The sequence below is a fragment of the Stegodyphus dumicola genome, chromosome 1, assembly GCF_044657685.1.
Source record: "Stegodyphus dumicola isolate Sdum_Otavi_A_Nest chromosome 1, ASM4465768v1".
Classification (NCBI taxonomy): Eukaryota; Metazoa; Arthropoda; class Arachnida; order Araneae; family Eresidae; genus Stegodyphus; species Stegodyphus dumicola.
The window spans coordinates 225,549,854-225,559,115 of NC_140768.1; positions in this window are offsets into that span (position 1 = coordinate 225,549,854).

Below are 9,262 nucleotides of genomic sequence, written 5' to 3' on the forward strand. Positions count from 1 at the left end.
GGAGATAATTAAATAACGTCATGAATGAAATAAGAATTTTAAAAGAGAAATATAAATATTCATGTTACTTGCCATTTGATTGTGTAACATTTCATTAAACTAGTTTTCCTTCCAGATCTCTGGAAGGAACCAGATTTCAACTAAGAAACTCCTGTTCATAGATGCAGTACAGATGAAAATGACTTGTCCATGGAGTTGATAATGTAAAAACGACTTTTTAATTTCTAGTTTCTAGAGAGAAATGTTTGTAAAAGATTGGCCTCGCGTTAGTTTCTAGAACTAAAAGTTTTCAACAAGGTCGTTTTAGACCTCAGTTTCAAACTAATTAACTCTGGCGGGAAGTATGTAAGGATCCTAAGTTTTACTAACGTTTATTTTATTTTAAATCTTTACCATCACTTCTTATTTTCTACTTCCGGCCAGAATTAAAAGCTTTAACTTATTTATGCAAATTTGTCTTGCTAACGCCAAGTACTTAAGTTGTGGCTTTTTGCCAAGCAAGAGAGAGGAAGGAGTTATTAGAAGCAGGCCGCTTGCCATAGTAGTTTTACTCGGTTGCTGGTTGCCTTTAAGGCCAGAGGTTTAATCCCGTTGATAATTTTAAACGTATCGTAGTTTTAGCAGCTCTCTGTACTACATACGGATTTTGTTAAATAACGGCCAATCTTAAAGTTAAGCACTTGTATATTAGTCCAAAGTTAGTTTTAGTTAAAGTTTTAGTTAGTAGTTTTATATTCTTACGTTCAGACCACAAGTGGTTGGTCTCTGTATTCCGAAGTTCCGGAAATCTCTGTAAAGATAGAAAAATAAAGGGTTTCGTATACCCTTCCTGTGTGTATTGTCTACTTCACCATTTATTGAACATAGCTTGAGTAAGCTCTCTGTTACGAGTCAGGACAGTTCATGTTTCCAAAGCAAGTAAAGAGGAATACAAGTCCTGATAACATGAAAGTCAAAATCTCTTTAAATCTGTTTTTGTGGCAGATTTCCAGTCAAAGGAGCACAGTTTGAAAACGACTTTTGGAATCATTTATTCATTACATTTAAGGTAATTATTTTGTTTTGCTTTAAGCTGTGGAAAATGCAGCCATAATTCAGCAGTGTTCTCAAAATCCCCCCCCCTTTTTTTTTTCTTGTTTTTTTGTAGAAGATGCTTTGTACCACAAGTTCACGTTATGCAAACGGAATCTGTTTCGTGTGAAAATCAGTACACCGATTGTGGACTAAATCTGCAGTACAGATGCGATAAAATGGACGAGAAAAATAAAGATAAAAATTGAGAGAAAACATTTTATTGAGTTTGTGGTTTTACCAAAAAATAAATAAATAAATAAAAAATAAAATAAATAAATACTTAAAAAATCTGAAAGGTTTCAGATTTTAAATTACGTCCAAAGGGATATTTTTTAACGTTTTGTGTGTTACCTTTATTTATTAAACATCATGTTCTTTGCACTTAAACCATAAAATTCAGTCCAGTAGCAATGTAGCAAAATAATTTTTAAATGAGCCTATCTTCAGAATTTCCGATACACTCCCGCTAGACATAATTTTTTTTTTTTTTTTTTCGTGCCATTGCTTGCTTTTAAATCGTTGAGTTTATTACTCAAAAATATTTTTAAGTTTTACAAAATATGAAATCAATAATAAAACAAATTCCAAATTTGGTCTCCCACATGCCCATATTCGCAAGAGGATTACGTCATTCAAAATTCGATGGCTCTATGTACCGTTGTTTTATCATAATGCGAGAAAAATACATACATTTATGTAGATTTTTCATTATTGAATTTCTTCAGATATAATGCAAGACTCTAACATTTGGTGGCAACAGTTTGAAAAGTGAAACGGACATTTACAGTGATTCAATGCAAAATCGCAAAACGAAAACAATAGTCCTTCAGAGACAAAGCCCCTTTAGACTAATAATACAATATACAATACTTATTGTTTCATAAGAATAAATTGATGTTAATAAAAAAATTAATTTAAAAAAATTTAATTAAATATTCTTTGCGCCATTGCTGCAAGGAATGAAATTTAAATTTAAACAAATTTAAATTTAAATTTTAACAAACACGTATAAAAGTAAAAAAGCAAATTTAAAGCCTAAAAAAAAAAAAAAAGAAAAAGAATTAAAAAAATTTTTTTTTTAAATGTGCAAACATATAAAAGATTTAATTCTCGAACTAATCTACAATATCATTTAAATTCAGAAGCATAAGCAAATCAAGTGCAAAACCAATCCATGAAAATAAATTCACTAATTTAGCAAATTAAAATTAAACTAAACATTTCTTTTAAAAATGCATAAGTGAATGACTGTTGAGTAGGCAGGAGATAGACTTATCAAGGGGAAGTTGCCTCCAAACCTAACTCTCCAATAATTCAATTCGTGTTTCGTCATTCATGCAAGCAAGGGTAAAAGTCAAAACCAAAGGTAAAAAGAAATACCAATAAAGTCGTACCCTTAGAAATTAACATTTAAGAATTAAATTTAAGAATGAAGTTCTAAAAGGAAAATACTAATGAAGTCTTTTGAGAAATTCAAGTATTAAATTAAACTTTTTTTAATTAAATTTTTTAAAATTTAATTTTTTATAAAAAATAAAAAAATAATCTAGAAAATAATGTATTTTAGAAACCCTTGTCTACAGAAACCTCCCCGACACGAATATGCATATCAATAAAAAGAAACTAAAAAGGAACTAGACATAATCCATATAAAACAATAAGAAACAAAAAGAACTAATTCACAATTTTAAAAAACAAATATATGTTTAAAATATTTAAAAATATAATTTCATATTTAGAAAAAACGTAAATACTATATAAAAATTTTTTAAAAAATACTTAAAGAAGTAAATAGTAAGTTTTAATTCTAACTTACCTACTATATGAGTGTTGTTAAAGAGAAATAAGTGTGTTCTTCAAATTATATAGATGGCGCTTATGTAGTTAAAGTTGAGTGTCAAGCTGCTAACTTTGTTATATTAAAAATTTTTTGTAAACATTAATATTAAAAAAATTAAATTAAAAATTAAAAATCCTAAAGGTAGTAATTATCAATTATTTAGGGAGTTAAGTAGCTGAGCCAATCAAGAGATGTAAGTTTGCTTGAAGGAAAATAAAGTTAAGTGGTATTGTGAATAAAAATGTAAAGTGTTTGTAATGTGAAATGTGTATTCTGTGTAAAAATTGTAAAAAACGTTAAGTGAAAATTTTTTTGTGTGAAAATTGCAAATAATTAAAGTAATGAAGAAAAACTGAAATGTTTTAAAATTAAAGTTTTAAAGTAAAATTTCCCAAAATTTTTTGAAACGAAGTCCTTATAAAACTTCTAAAAAATTCCCAAAAATTTCCCAAAAATTCCTTTAGGAAGTAAATTGAAAGTTATATTTAATGAAAGAAAATATTAAAAGTTTAATGAACTTGATTTCAATTGGTATATCAAAACTTAATATTGGCTAAAGTATGGAAAATTAGAAGAAGAAGATTAAAATCTTCACTCAATTCGGGCTATAATTGAGACTTTTGAAAAGAGTTGGCCCTTTATTAGTAAAAGAAAAGAATCCAGTATTGATTAAATATACATATTTACAAAATATTTACAATAATTTCTCTACTCTTTTATATCCTTCATTACCCTCCAGTTAAGGTTTAAGGTAATGTTATCATATCCAAAAGAGCCAAAAAATTATAAAGGCAAGGCCTGCCTTTTTAATATATAAATTAATAAATTTTGGTGGTACTTGGTTATCAACTTGTACATTAATTAGTTTTATGATTTCTTCCTTTAAATCGTCATTTTCAGTACATATATTTTTTATTCTGATAATTTGGCAATGAAACGTGTTTTCTATTACTTTTCTAGAGATATTAGAGTTCCAATTAATTAGTTTAATAGTATGAAAATGGAAATTCCTTCTTTTATCAAATAATTTAATTTTGCTGTGTTTAATAATTTGCAGGTCTAGGAATGCAATAACATTTTCTTGTAGATTGGTGAGTTTGTAAGTAATGGCATTATTTAGTTCAGGATTAATTAATGAGACATAAAAACATTTTCATATTATGCTAAAGTTATTATTGGCTTTGTCAATTTTGGTAATTATGAACTTTTGTTTTAAATCCTGTAAAAGAGGAATGAGAATATGCCACTGTAAATTGGTATCAAATTCAATTCTTTGAATTTTTTGCTTGAATTCTTCTAATACTGCATGTTTCCAAGCCATAAAGGTAGAATTTGGAATATTTAATTTGAAACTAGTTTTAACTATAAATCCGTCTATATTTTTTACGAAACTTTTAAAACTGTGATGTATGTTAATTTTTAGTACTGGTCTAAATTTGGTACCTTTTTCCATTAAAATTCTCAAATGTTGGTTTTGAACTATTGCTAAATTGCCTGTTATAATATGTTGATGGAATTTATCTATGAAATCTTTGTATTGAAGCTCTTTGCAGTATCAATGGGCTGCAGAAGCTAATTCATGGTGGTTAATTAGCAATTTACTAAGAGGTTTTAGATACTTGAAAGTTGGTGAAATCTGTATTAGCTGGAAAAAGTTGTTGACTTTTTCTGAAAATTTTGCTAAACTGAATATGATCATAGTTAGAATGAAGGAAATTGATTTTGCAGTAATATTTATTGTATTTCTTATTTGAGCCAGTATTTAGTTAAACTCCCTAAATAATTGATAATTACTACCTTTAGGATTTTTACTTTTTAATTTAATTTTTTTAATGTTAATGTTTACAAAAAATTTTTAATATAACAAAGATAGCAGCTTGACACTCAACTTTACCTACATAAGCGCCATCTATATAATTTGAAGAACACACTTACTTCTCTTTAACAACACTTTTGCAGACCCCAACACTCGTATAGTAGGTAAGTTAGAATTAAAACTTACTATTTACTTGCTTTAAGTATTTAAAAAAAATTTTTTATATAGTATTTAAGTTTTTTCTAAATATGAAATTATATTTTTAAATATATATTTGTTTTTTAAAATTGTGAATTAGTTCTTTTTGTTTCTTATTGTTTTATATGGATTATGTCTAGTTCCTTTTTATTTTCTTTTTATTGATATGCATATTCGTGTCGGGGAGGTTTCTGTAGACAAGGGTTTCTAAAATACATTGGTTTCTAGATTATTTTTTATTTTTTATAAAAAATTTAATTAAAAAAAGTTTAATTTAATACTTGACTTTACTTGTTTCTCAAAAGACTTCATTAGTATTTTCCTTTTAGAACTTTACTCTTAAATTTAATTCTTAAATGTTAATTTCTAAGGGTACCACTTTATTGGTATTTCTTTTTACTTTTGGTTTTGATTTTTACCCTTACCTGCATGAATGACGAAACACGAATTGAATGATTGGAGAGTTAGGTTTGGAGGCAACTTCCCTGCCTACTCAACTGTCATTCACTTATGCATTTAAAAAAAAAAAATTTTAGTTTAATTTTAATTTGCTAAATTAGTGAATTTATTTTCATGGATTGGTTTTGCACTTGATTTGCTTATGCTTCTGAATTTAAATGATATTGTAGATTAGTTCGAGAATTAAATCTTTTATATGTTTGCACATTTTTTAAAAATTTTTTTAAAAATTATTTTTCTTTTTTTCTTTTTTTAGGCTTTAAATTTGCTTTTATACGTGTTTGTAAAATTTTAAATTTAAATTTGTTTAAATTTAAATACACAATACTTACATATATCCAAATGAATAAAAGTATCAAACTGAGAACTGAAAAGCTGCATTTTGGTTTGGTTTGGTTTGGTTTTATGTGATTACGGCAAAGCATCAAGGGCTATTTGCCTCAGGGAAGGGATGCTTTCGTGGAAGACTTTTTAAGGGAAACTGGCTTATATACACGTTGCACATGGAGAAACCCACGAAACCGCCCATGCAGCCAGCCCGTTCGCGGGATTCGAACCTCGGACCGAAATACCAATGTTTAGCAACTTTAGTACTCGCTTTTTTTTCGCTGGGGGATCCCAAAACTGCAGTTTGGGTACCAAACGCATATTTGCAGCAAGAGTTTGCTTTTATGCAAATATATGTAAATTATAATAAGTAATTATTGATTTAAATAAAATGAAAACAATCCGAAGATTTCCATTCAAAATACTGATTGTAAATTTAGCGAAATATCGAGAAAAAGATTTTGATAGAGCAGTGAAATTATTTGCATCAATCAAAACAGTGATTTTAAGCTGGCGTGCGGCCCACGAACACATTTCAGTTATGTATTCGGTGCTAAGGGTCATATAAGGATTTCAAGATTCTAGTTAGTCCGAGTTTATATTATTGTTCCGTGCGCATGGTTTCGTAACAGATTGAATGCACAAGTCGGATAAAAGGTTAACAAAACTTATTCTTATCAGAAAAAATATTTTTTTCTCCTCAGAGATATTCGTACAATATCACGCAATATAATCAGTAGCTATACTTTAAACTACTAGCATAGAGAAAGCTAATCCGATCAACGTAAACAACAGCAGCTCACTAAACAAGTGACATGAGATGTTTCTCTCCGGCTTTTTAAAGTTTTCAATCAGTCGCGAGAGATTTCCAGTAATTTCTGCTTCTCGAGACTTCTGGAAAGCAAAAGAGTAGAATTACGGTTACAGCTAACATAGTAGTCAATTACATTTATTCAAATGAAATAAAAGAGATACTCATTTATTAAATGTTAAACGCACGTGCTCCTGTGTTTTTACTTTTCCAGCGTAACTTTTTTTTAAAATGTATCACGCGCTGCATTGCACGGGGAAATAAAAAAATTTTAATTATTATACTACTAACATGGGCACCGGAGCTATGTCATTACTCAGCGAGGTGCATGAAATGTGCAAAACCTCACGAAACCTACACCCGCACCCGAAAGAAAGAGGATAATAAACCAGCATGTTTTTTTTTTTTTTTTTTTTTTTTTTTTTTTTTCCCCTCTGTGGCGAAAGTCATGTCTCGATTTACAAAGGGTGTGTTAAGCACCAAAATAATATCCAAAAAGCCATCGCCGCGGCTAAAGCCAAGAAAGAAGAAGGAATTCATAATAAATTCCAACTAAAAGCGTCTGAATTCCCCACCCTTTGAAATACAAATCAACAAACCGACTCTGACAACCCAGCGTGGCCTAAGAAAAATCAGGATACAGAAAATAAAATGAAATGTCCATTTTTACATGGATAAAAACCCATCTGAAGAAAGCAAAATAATTCCTACAGAAATTTAAGAATGCAAAGTCAATGATGAGTAAACTTGAAGTCGGCATCGCTGCCCGCGATTATTTTTCAAGTATTAATTTGGAATTCTAGTTTTAAAAAACTGCAATTCCCCAACTGCAACTTCATTAGTTTTCGACTCATCTCGTCTTCATCTGGTAAATATTCAACCTGCAACTTGTAGACTGTACATAGTTTTTATTTAATCAAGATTTTACTCTCCTTTTTGAACTTTGTGTATTTTCGTATAATTGTGCTTCGTGTTGGTATGCATATAGTGATGGACTGTCGCCAATAGCGCGATAAACTGTATGAACTGAAAAAACCCTGAAAAAGAGTTAACTGTGTAACTCTCTTATTCTTTACACTTACTTTTCTCACTCCTTCATGAAAGGACAGTGATATGACACTCTCTTAATATAACTCCTTTTTCAATATGTATTTGGAATACTAACGAATTTTTATCTACTTTTCATTTATTAATAAAGAATGTGTTTTGTGATCTTACAATTTCCGTCTACACTTATTTTGGATTACAAGTTAATTAGGTATGATCTCGCTTGATGATGCGCTGGGTACAAGGTAAGAAGAATCATTTTGCTCCCTATTTTATTAATTTGTTGTGAAATTTCGAGGCTATAAAAATGTTTTACAACAAAAGATTTTGAGATTGATGAAAAGATCATAGCTAATTAAATAATAATAAAAAAACTGTAAAAGCTAAACTGTAGTTTCATATTAAAACCGAAAATAAATTTTTCGGCGATACAAAAATGTTGAATTCAAGTCAAATGCAAATTGCAAAACTGAATTCCAGCAATTACTCAACATGGAAATTCAAAATGCAAATGCTACTAATAAAGGAGGATCTTTACGATGTAATCGAAGATGTACCTCCAAGCCCCATTACAGAACAATCGAGTAAACGGTATCGGCAATGTCGCGTGATGATAAATTTGTTTATGGAAGACAGCCAAATAATTCACATTAAACATGAAACTACTGCTAAAGCCACCTGGGAAAAACTCAGGCAGGTACATGAAAGGTCTAATCTTTCAAGTAAACTATTTCTTTTGCGAAAGCTTTACAGTTTGAAGCTTGAAGACGGAAATATGCAAACACATATAAATACATTACTGGAGTTAGTCGATAAACTCAAATCAATAGGTGAGAACATAAAAGACGAACACGTTTCGGCACTTTGCTTTGTTCAATGACTAGTTCTTACAATACGCTCATTACGGCTCTTGAAGCCAGAGCAGAATAGGAACTGAATCCAGAATTCTTAAAAGGGAAATTAATTGACGAATTTAACACGAGAGTTTAAAATAGTTCATCAGATTCAAAGACATTTAAAGCCTCATTTCAAAACAAGAAAAAGAAAAGTTTTGCTGATATTGTCATAAAAATAACCATTTTAGATCAGAGTGTTATCATCTAAAATCGAAACAAAAAAGTGAACCGCGCCAAAACTCAAAGAAAACATGCGCGGATTCTAACACACGCCAAGCAAAGAATGTGGGTAGCCTCGCGATGAATCAACAACAAACAAAAATTAAAACACCGGAAATCGAATCCAGATGTGACAGCGTCGCACCGTCTATTAACTATACCGTACATCAATCATCCGAGAGTTTTTTTTCGACAGCGGAGCAAGTAGCCACCTGGTAAATAATAAGAAATATTTCACGGAATGTAAACCCATAAATCCGTCAGATATTATAACTGCGAATGGGCAATGTATTAAATCAACGGCGATAGGAACTGTCCGTTTTAAAACATTAAATGCTAAACAAAAAATAACTGAAGTTCTCTTATCGGAAGTTTTCTACGCTCCTGAATTAGAAACGAATTTAATCTCAATTAAGAAAATAACGGAAAAAAGACTCTCGGTTCTGTTTGAAGGAAATAAATGTATGATCGCGAAAGGAGATCAGATTATTCTAGAATGCCATGCAACTAATAATCTTTACCAAATTAAACCAATAGACAGGAATAATGAACCATCAGTTCATGTAGCATTTCAG